Source organism: Carex rostrata, chromosome 19 (assembly GCF_964058835.1).
Source record: "Carex rostrata chromosome 19, lpCarRost1.2, whole genome shotgun sequence".
Classification (NCBI taxonomy): Eukaryota; Viridiplantae; Streptophyta; class Magnoliopsida; order Poales; family Cyperaceae; genus Carex; species Carex rostrata.
Window position 1 is genome coordinate 7,800,583 of NC_135936.1, and position 11,029 is coordinate 7,811,611.

Here is an 11,029-nt window from a genome sequence, read left to right on the forward strand (position 1 = left end):
GGACGTATTCTCAGCTGGTGGTACCCCGTTCTCAAGTCTATCTTGGAGTAGATCGAAGATCCTTGCAGCTGATCAAACAAGTCATCGATTCGGGGTAACGGGTATCTATTCTTGACGGTCACCTTGTTCAATTCACGGTAGTCGATACATAACCGCAAGGTACCATCCTTCTTCTTCACAAACAGCACCGGAGCACCCCATGGAGATGTGCTCGGTCTAATAAACCCGCTTTCCAGCATCTCTTCTAATTGGGCCTTGAGTTCCTTCAATTCTGCAGGAGCCATACGATACGGACTCTTGGAAATTGGTGTCGTACCTGGTACCACTTCTATGCCAAACTCCACTTCTCGTTCCGGTGGTAATCCGACTATTTCTTCCGGAAACACATCCACGAACTCCGACACCACTGGAATCGTATTCATCTCAGGAACTTCCGTATCAGTGTACACTATTGCTGCCAGATATGCAGTGCACCCTGAATCGATTAGGTGCCTAACTTCCACAGCCGAGATGCACGGTATCAACCCTCCAACCTTCCTACAGTTCAGCATGCACGACATACCACCTTTTGCGGTCACAAAACAAATCCTGCGGTGCGGACAGTCGATCGTTGCGGCATGTCTTGTTAACCAATCCATCCCCAATAGAACGTCGTAACCCGTGATCTCCATAACCAACAGGTCTATCTCGAGATCCCTTCCATCAACTCTGACTTTTCGGTTTCGGCATATGGTTATTTTTCGGTCAGTCGAACCGAAAGGGGTTTGGACACTCAGGACTTGGTTATTGGTTTCAGTTGACCAGTTATACTTTTCTACCCAAGCCTTCGATACAATGGAATGGCTACACCCAGTATCTATCAAACAATATGCACTCTCATCGGAGATAGAAAGTATACCTGTCATCACCTCAGCTCGAGAATCAGCCGGTTTCGAGCCTTCACCTTCCTCCAGAGCCCTCGTTGTGTCATATGCCACCTCCGCTATACCAAGCGCGTGGGCAGCCACTCGACCTCCAATCCTGCCTCCGCTGGTCTGAGAAGCACCTCGACCACGAAATGGTGGTCTACCGGATCCACGTCCCATGGGCCCTCTACCACCGCTGTCTCTGGGAAACCCTAGTGCCGCATTCGGGCACTCTCTCGCCCAATGCTCCATACTGCCGCAGGTGTAGCATGCTTGGTTGCGGCGTCTGCAATCTATCTCAGAGTGTGCCTGGTTGCACAAACGGCACCACACTGAAACAAAACCCGGCCGGAGTACCGGTCCTGCTATCTGTCTAGGAGGGGGTTTAGATGCCATAAACTGTCTCGGGGGTGGTCTAGCTGTCGACGGTCCTCCCCTTGACCTAAACCATCGGTTTTGGTCCTCCCTCTGTTTCACATTCCTCTCCGTCATCTCCAACCTTCTTCTCTTGCTGTGCAACTCCACTTGCTCAGCGTGATCCATCATGGCCTGCAGCTCAGTAGCCATAGGGGTATCCACAATCATCGATATGCCCCCATCCAACCCGTCCAGGTACTGCCTATGGTACCTCACCACATCTGTCTGCACATCTATTGCGTACCTGGACAAGGCGAGAAACTCGTTGTTATAATCTGCCACTGCTCGCCCACTCTGCCTTAAGTCCAGAAATTTCCTCCGCAGCGCCTCTCGCTGGATATTACTCAGAAACCGTCGGGTGAATTGTTGCTCAAACCACTCCCACGGAATCTTCACTTCCTCCCCGACATAACTACGTCGGGCCCCATCCCACCAATACCTCGCACCACTCTCCAACTGCTGCTCTGCCAGCTCCACCATATCCTGTTCTGGTGCTCGACATAGCACCAGCTTTGCATTCATGCTTGCGAGCCATTCTTCAGCAGCGGCATACTCACCGGTGCCGTCGAAACGAGGCGGATGAAGGCGCATGAAGGAGTCATACAACCTTCTGAACTCCTCAGGAGCACCTCTTTGAACCTCCGGCACCACCTCACGCCTCTCTGCCTGGCGGCCTCTCTCGTAAGCCGCAATCAACCTATCATCTAGGTCTCGATCCCGGTTCTGCGCACCTCCAGGTCCAAGATCAACTCTCTGGACCTCAAGCCCAGCAGATCCAGCCTCACTCGCTTGAACGACTGGCTCGTTGGGTGGATCCTGGATAGGATCATGATTCCTGATTCTAGGTCGTCCCCTACTGCGACGTCCTTCCATAACTCTTAAATAATAAGAAAATATTCATTCAATTTGCATATACTCATTTCATAGAACGAACAAGTCGTTAACCGTGACAACCCCAAGTATAACGTACCCCACTCACGTATCCTATCAGTCTGGTTAGGGCTTAAAACCTTGAGCTCTGATACCACCGAAGAGAGCTGTCACACCCCGCGGCCACGGGTCGTAACAGTCCCCCGCCGTAAGCATACAACGCCGTGTATGCTTACAAGGCTACTCACATTTCAAACCAAACAACAAGCAATTCAAACAAGTTTCTAATATATATATCAGAGTACACAGTCTGGTCAGCATATAATACAACAAAAGTATCTCATCCGGATACCAACCACGAGGCCTACCCTAAATCTATACAACAAAAGATATCTAGGGTCATATACTGGTAAGCTACTAAGGCCTACTACTCTCGTGCCTCTCCGGAATCAGTCGCACCAATACCTGTAAAATAACGGGGAAGGTGGGGGTGAGAATAAATTCTCAGTGCGAATTTGCCACATTTGAATTATTGGACTTGCAATCAAACTCTATATTCAATAATGAAACCCAAACAACAACAATGCAAACAGTTATATAAGAAAACATAAATAACAAAATGCCACTACTCGACAACAGTTAATCAACCTGAAACACAGTTTACGGAATTTCCAAGATGAATCTCAAACACAACATATATTTTGGCTTAACTCGATTCCTAACTCAGTTCAGTAGGGCTTGTAGCAATTACAGATGTTCTTTCGAGCTGAACCTTTATCAAACCCACATCTGTAGGGTTACTGACACCTACAGATGGCCAACCGCTGGACCCTTTATCTGACACCCATCTGCAACCGCTTGGCTTAACAGTTTATTAAGGTCTGGTTCAAATCATGTAAAGAAAATCCACTTTAGAATCGTTTCCAATATTCGTCATATTCAATCGACCGTTCAAATGCATTAACACGTAGGAAAATGCTACCGAGCCATAGACGTTACACAAGTCAACCACGATTTCCAATCACACATCTCATAACATAATCACCCTCCCTCGTCCCAACCGGTACTGGGAATATCGAGGGCCGTTCACCTAAGGCCATTTAGGATCCTGGGAATCCAAGTCAGCATACAGCCCGACTTGGCAAATTCATTGGATCCAAGTGCTTAACTTCGTAAATCCATTCACATACATTCACATACATTCACATACACAGTTCGTGGTGACTTTCAATCAAAATCAGATCACAATAGATCAACATAACCTATAACCATACCAGCATGCAAATCATTCAATTCAGATCAATTCGAGTTTAATTTAATTGTGCTATGCAAATGCTCTACGCAATTCAGTGATGCAATCAATGATATTCAACATGACAAAACGAATAAACAGTTTAATTCCTGAAAATAAAGTATCAAACAAGTCCAAGAATCCCGCACCTTATTATGACGAGCGTACCGCTTAGCTTAAGGATCGGACGTCTCGTATTGTCTAGCAAGTTCTTGCTCGACCGAGCCTACACCTATATTATACGTATACTTGGTTTAATTTGGATTCAGTGGTCCATACGTTTACTTAGGGTTTGTACAGTCCTAAATCAATTCTTTTCGGTTCCTTCTTTCTTACCAAAATCCTTTAAAACTACACAAAATCTCATCTAGGTCCTCTGGACCATACAACTCTCCATTTGGTGACCATCAATCACCGTTTCACTACTTTGGTTCTCGGTTCATTTCAATTTACCATTTGGTTAACCCTAATTTGGTCAAAACCTCAAATCAGCCGTTAAATGTTCTAAAAATTCACGATCAGGAGGCAACCCTACCGATTACAAGTCTAATTGGTCGGGTTAAGCAAATCAAATCACGATTATGCTAACTTTCAATTTTGGAACGAAACCCTAGAAATCAGATTTCATAAATCGGAAAAAGATTGGCAAACAAATTAGTAAGGAGTGTAGAGGAACTAGTCCTCGAGCAATTCGAACACAAATCTCGGGTTTAAAACGAGAATCTGAGAAATCGAGAAAATTCGAGTTTTCGAAAGAAATAAGGAGAGAAAGAAATACCAAATAGAAGGGTTCGGAGAGATCCTCGGCTGCTTTCTCGGTTCCAAACTCGATTTCTTGCAACAATCGGGAGTCTGAAAGAAACGGAAACTCACGGGCTCTTTTCCTTCTCTCTTGGACGAAAATAACTTAGAAATGGGGAAATGGTGAAGTGAGAGAGAGAGAGAAGGTTGGATTTGAGTTTTAGGGCAAAAATCACCCTGAGTGCGGATGCCCCCATCCGCACTGCGGGTGGCTTGATCCGCACTCGGGACTTAGAAAGTTTTCGGACCAAAATCAAGAAAAATCCGAGCCTAGTGCGGATGAACCCCACCCGCACTGCGGATGGACCCTTACCCGCACTGCGGATGGACCCTTACCCGCACTGCGGATGGACCCTTACCCGCACTGCGGATGGACCCCATCCGCACTCACTACTTAGCCGATTTTGGACCAACACAGAATTTCATGAGTGCGGATGCACCCCACCCGCACTGCGGATGGACCCTTACCCGCACTGCGGATGGACCCTTACCCGCACTGCGGATGGACCCCATCCGCACTGCCTATAATGTTCCGAAATCTCGAAATTTCGACGCGATTTCAATTCACAATTAACTTACTTATTTAGGGAAACCTTAATTAAGGTTTAAACTTCCATTTTATTAACACAATTTACTTGATTCTTTCTTTTAAATCATTTTAATTTAATTGTAAAAATTTCGTAACGTAACACGGGTAGTCGGGTAGGCCGGGTACGGGTAGGACGGGTAGTCGGGTAGACGGGTACGGGTAGGTCGGGTAGACGGGTACGGGTAGGTCGGGTAGGTTTTTAAAAGAGTGTACCCTACCCGTTTCAAACTCGTGCCCGTCTCGGGTAACGGGTACCTCGGTTACGGGTAGTCGGGTAGGGCGGGTAGGGTACGGGTATTTTTTTTTTTTGGTTTTTTTGGTTTTTTAATATTGTTTTTTTTGTTTTTTAGTTTTTTTTTTGTTTTTAATACTATTTTTTTTGGTGGCAAAATAATTTTGAATTTTGAATTTAAAAAAAACGGGTAAAGGTACACGGGTAAACAGGTAAAGGTACACGGGTAAACGGGTGCGGGTACGGGTAAAACGGGTGCGGGTAGGCGGGTTTCGGGTAAGACGGGTACAGGTTGGGCGGGTTTTTTTTCCGAATCCTTGAGTCCGGTCCGTCTCAAACCCGTACCCGTGTACCCGCCTATACCCGGGCACGGGTACGGGTACCTCGGGTAACGGGTACGGGTCGGGTAAAATGGGTCATACCCGTTCGGGTTTTAACAATTGTCTAATACCCTTACCCGTTGAGCTTATAAAGAAAAAAAATTCTTACGCATATCCATCTTATCAAATACAGTATATGTGGTATATATGGGTAAAAATAATTCTTTGACACCCTTAATGAGGAAGTCTTGTTGGGAATGTACGAAATAAAGTCATAACGGATAGTGCTCAATCTGTACCAATCTTTCACTAAGCGAATAAGGATGCAGATATTAGAAGATGTTAAATTTAAAAACCAAATCTGCATTATGCGAGCAAATTATCCACTAATACATATTTAGATACATATTATTAATAGATAACGCTAACAAGTATGCTAAAAGAGAAAAGAAATTTTAATTATACAAATTCATAAAAAGCATGCATTGTTAGTTGATGATCATAATTTTTTTTTCTCGAGTAAAGATGAAGATCGAGTTATCTAACTATTTAATATACACAAAAAAAAAAATTCATTAAAATTTCAAACATATAACATCCTACACAAAAAACACTGCTTTTATCACAAGATTAAAGGTTGATTCTTAGTTTACAATAATTGTTATAAATTATGTAAGATATGAGGAAATTTTAACCACTAAAAGAAAGAAAAAATTAAAACGTGAATGTACATATATAAAATTTGTAAGGAAAATTACATTATTGACGTTCTCACTGGCTCCTCAAAAATAATTATCTTGAAAAACATTTCGATTCTTAAAATAAACTAAAGAGCAGCCATCCAGAGCAACCAACTAACGTAGAAGTCTGATTTTAAACGGAGCTAATTCGACCCCAGTCTATAATTATAGAGGTTCTTTAATATTAGTGTGAATCTGGTTCGCACAGATCTTAAGCTGATTGGACGGTACATATGCACTAATTCAAAAGATACGAATTGCGAACAATCTCGAGGAAGACAGAGAGGTGGTGGTAGAATGGTACGGTACCGGTCGGTTGCAAAGAGGAGGGAGACAAAATGGGTATAGCTAGGGATGATATCATGACATGTTATGTATTCTCCGACTCAGAAAAGACTTGTCATGTGGCCTAGATAGATCATATCCATGTCAAATCAACCACCAGCTCATCTAATTTCTTCTGCTCATTCCATTCCTGATTCCTCTCATCAAAATTAAATCGATCATTAAATTAAGATTTTCTGGGACACCTTTTACAGCGAAGATAATGTGACAAGTCGTTAGAAAGAAGAATATCTATCTCTGTTTTCAAAATTTCATTTGTACGGTGGCACCTAACTGCGCTGCGCACATGTACAGCAAATCTTCTCGTCATTTTTTGGAAGAGTTTGTTTATTATTAGAGATTAGAATTGTAGCTGGAAAATGCTGTTGTTATCCTCGGAAAGTACTACAATTGCATTTCCATGCACGGTCCCCCACAGCCCACAGTTACTGATTTCCAAATTATTTATTTCTTTCTTTCTTCGTAATGTTCCATCAACGAAGACATGAACAGTATTGTCAAAAGAACAATCGACAGGATCTGTTAGTTAATAGGAAGAAGAATCTGTATGATTATTTTAAAAGTACTGAGATTCATTGAGATATATGTCACAACATATGATCATCGTCATAGTTATTCTAATGATCGAATTGATCATGTCCACATATTTGCATTCAAAAAATCGGAATACTACGATGAACAGAGGACAAATTTTGTATTTTTAAAATAATTGACAAGCAAACAATATTAAAATAAAATAATTTATCATTATTTTCTCATGTCTTTCTTTGCTTTCCTATAAATTAAGCATGACCTCAAACAAATTTAGGTTAAAAAAAAATTAAGTTGCCAAATGAAAATCATGAAATTAATGAGATTTTTACTTCGAGGCGTAACTATATTTCCAGAGACAACGACATTATACACACGAGAGGACTAATAAATTCACGAGTAATTAATATTGTGAAAATTATTGTTTAAGCAAACAAAAACAAAAAAAAACTTATAGACGTATTCCCAATTATTGGGTAAAGATTTTAACAGAGCAATTTTGACTTCATGCAGCGTATAAACCTTATGCAGCTTTGTGTCAGTTCTATAGTTCATGTGCTGTAAGAAGCCAAAACTTCTCTGTTAAAATATTTATCCCAATTATTTAGATATCACATGTATCAAAAATTTAACTCAATTTGATATCTGATTGATTATTTTGTGATAAAAACCATTAATTAAAACTTCAATTTAAAAATAAATATAACATTTTTGTTTTATAAATTTGATGAGTACTTTCACATATTGAGTATACATAAAAGCTGGCTCTAAATTGAATTGAAGTACTCTATGAGTATCTACTATCTACTAATACAATAATGTACCATCCGATGCGTATCACAAATCAGAGATGATAAATCTACACATTGTACTTTTATTGGTATAATTATAATTATTTCTGTAATTGGGAATGACTAGTTTCAGAAATCAGAGATAGGTGCTGTAGCAGCTGGTTGATGTATCATATTCATAACTTTTACTGAGCAACGAGTACCCAAAATGTGTAATGTGAACAGAACAGACATCTCCCTGCACAGGATTTTTGGATGGCTGTGATATAGTAGCAAAGATTTCTCAGATATAGTCTCTTCACACAAATTTATTTCAGTTCCCTTTTTTTTTTTTTTTTTGATGATATTCCCATAAGAGCAATTAATCCGATGAACGAGAATCTAATGGGTTTTTTTTGTTTATTGAAGTACTGAAGTTTTAATGATACATACATGTTTGGAAGAATTTTTTTTATAAACCATAATTTTTTTTTTTTTGTTATGAACCCAATATGATTACTTCTTTTTATACAAAAATTATAAGAACTGAAATGCCATTTCGGTCCGAATTTTTTTTTTCTGAGACTTCAATATCAATTTGGTCCAATATATTTTCATAATTTTTCAACGTATTTTTTTCTCGAAATCTGTGAAACGGTTAGGACCAAAATGACATCTCGGTTCTTGTATTTTGTAAAAAACAAAACAATAAACTAATCAAGTTAGTTTGGTAAAATTTATTTTTTTATTTATGATTTCTTAAAAAAATTCGGTTTGGAAGTCAAATGTTTTGCTTTAAAAGAAAATACAGTTTTGTTTTTCGATGGTTTTTTTTCAAGGGAAATATGATCTGCAGAGCGAGACAAGAAATTAAATAGGGGAGGACGGAAGATCAGAGAATTCAGAGTGAAGTCGGCGGTTGATGATGCAACGCGGTATCACCATCGGAGTTCCCTATCAGATATCGGACTCCGTGCTCTGTTTCTCTACAATTTTATTTGGTACAGGGATCATTCTACCTCTAATTATCTCGTTTAAAGTCCAAAGCAAAATCTACTGCAGAATTATTTTTATTAAATTTGATAATCATCATTTTATTCCTTACAACATTGACGGTAGGGGTGCCAAAAAAGCTCGTGACTGGATCGAGCTGTTAACGAGCCAGTTCGCCACTAGTTCGGTTCATAATTAACGAGTTCAAGTTGGGACCTAGCTTGCTCGCCAGCTCGCGAGCTAGCTCAACTAGGCATCAATTTTTGAATTTGTGTACATTTTATAATATCTAGCTAGGTTTAGCTCGATACAAAAAGTTTGTAGAATTCATTTTCTTCTTAAAATAAGATCTAGTCAAATTTAGCGAGTCAGCTTCTTAGCTCGCTAGCTAGCTCGAATTGGCTTGTCACGATTTCAAGCTGAGGTTTTAACTTGGATGTCCTAAGTCCAGCTCGCTCGGCTGTAATTCGGTCCAAAATAAAAAAAGTCGAGCTGGAGCCTAGCTCTATCCAAACCAGCTCGTTGCCACCCCTGACAGAATGGGCTACAGGGCTAGGTATAAAAGGTGCTTAATTAACCACTGAATGTTAAAATAGATAAGTATTTTATATAATTTGTAACCTGCATCAAATTAGAGCTGTTTTCAGATTTTATTCTGAAAGAAGAAAAAAAATTAAAAAAATAAATAAATTAGAAAATTACAAACATATTTATTTAGCCAATTTACAACAACAATAAGTATTTTTTTTAACGAATAGATCGCACAAAAGAGATGTACTGAATGTTTCGACGAGTACTGATTACAATAAATAAAGATATGTTTTAATCACAATAAATATTCGACTAATCTATTCCTAAATCTCTTTATTCAAACTTTACAATAAATTAAAATAATAAACCGCGCAAATATTTCTTCAGTAAAACAAAAAAATTGTATCACTTTTACAAATTTCTTTCCACTTTACGGAAAAATATTGTGTCCTCTTTAATAGTTTTCTTCCAATTATTACGATTTTTATATAATTTAGAAGTCAGTATTTCAGGCAAAAAAATATACTTTATAAAAAAAAAATAGAAACTTGACGCTGTTAGCGTGATTTTGTAAAATTGCCAACGGCCTCTTGTTTGCATCATTTATTTGAAAGAAATATATTAAAGAACCAGTACTCTCTTGCTACAGGAATAGAGAGATAAAATATAAAATATTTATCTGATCATTTGATAGTAAAATGAAGTTCAAGTAATAAATAATACGATACATTGTCGGATCGAAATACTCTTCAAAATATATTTGATGAATGCATTTGGATGTTGCATGTTGGATGTGCACGTGTCGTCATTTGAATTTCTTGAATCACGCCGGCCCATAAAAGCCCATATTTATATGGGCAGAATTATATTTTCTGTAGAGTATGACGTGTCTCTTGCTGCTGTGCCAGTGCCAAGCGTTGCATTAAAGGATTTGATCGTTATATAATTCACATAACGCTCATTCAAATCTTATTTTTCAATTAATATCTTTATTTTCAAAATACAAACAGTTGATATGAATAAATCAATAAATATGATCTTGATATCATTTTTAACATTTTCTTTACTATTTTTTTTAGATAAGTAGAATATAACTACTTTTTGAATCTTTAGATAAGTCTACCCATCCAAAAAGTCATAAAAAACAATATATATAATTCGATCTACAGGAATATTTTTAAGATTATGTTGAACTGTTCAGATTAACGATCTCAACTTCAAAATATAGAATAATAATAGGCTCACTCAATTATTTTATTGCATTTTTGTTTTACATATCTATTTAAATATTGAAAATCATGTTTTTTAGAACAATGATCACAACAGTAGCAAGCTATGCACCGTACATTACGAATCCTGGCAGAATCTTAACCACTTAGGTAACAAGGATGTCTCAAGTGTGAACAAAACTGGAGAAGTTGGTTCCCATGGAAAGAAAGAGAAGGGGAAAAGAACGAAGGAGATGTCAAACAGATCTCATCACCATCAACGTCACCATCGGATAGATAGATGGATGGATGGATGGATGCATATGATGGTTTGGATGGACGCATGCATGCAATGGCAAGGGAATCATGCTGCGCCAGTGAAAGCGGCTCTGCCCCTTACTATTTACTGTTCCTGCCTAGTTTTCACTTTCCGCTAGTGCCCCGCTATTATGAATTTTTTTTATAAACCATAATTTTTTTAAAAAA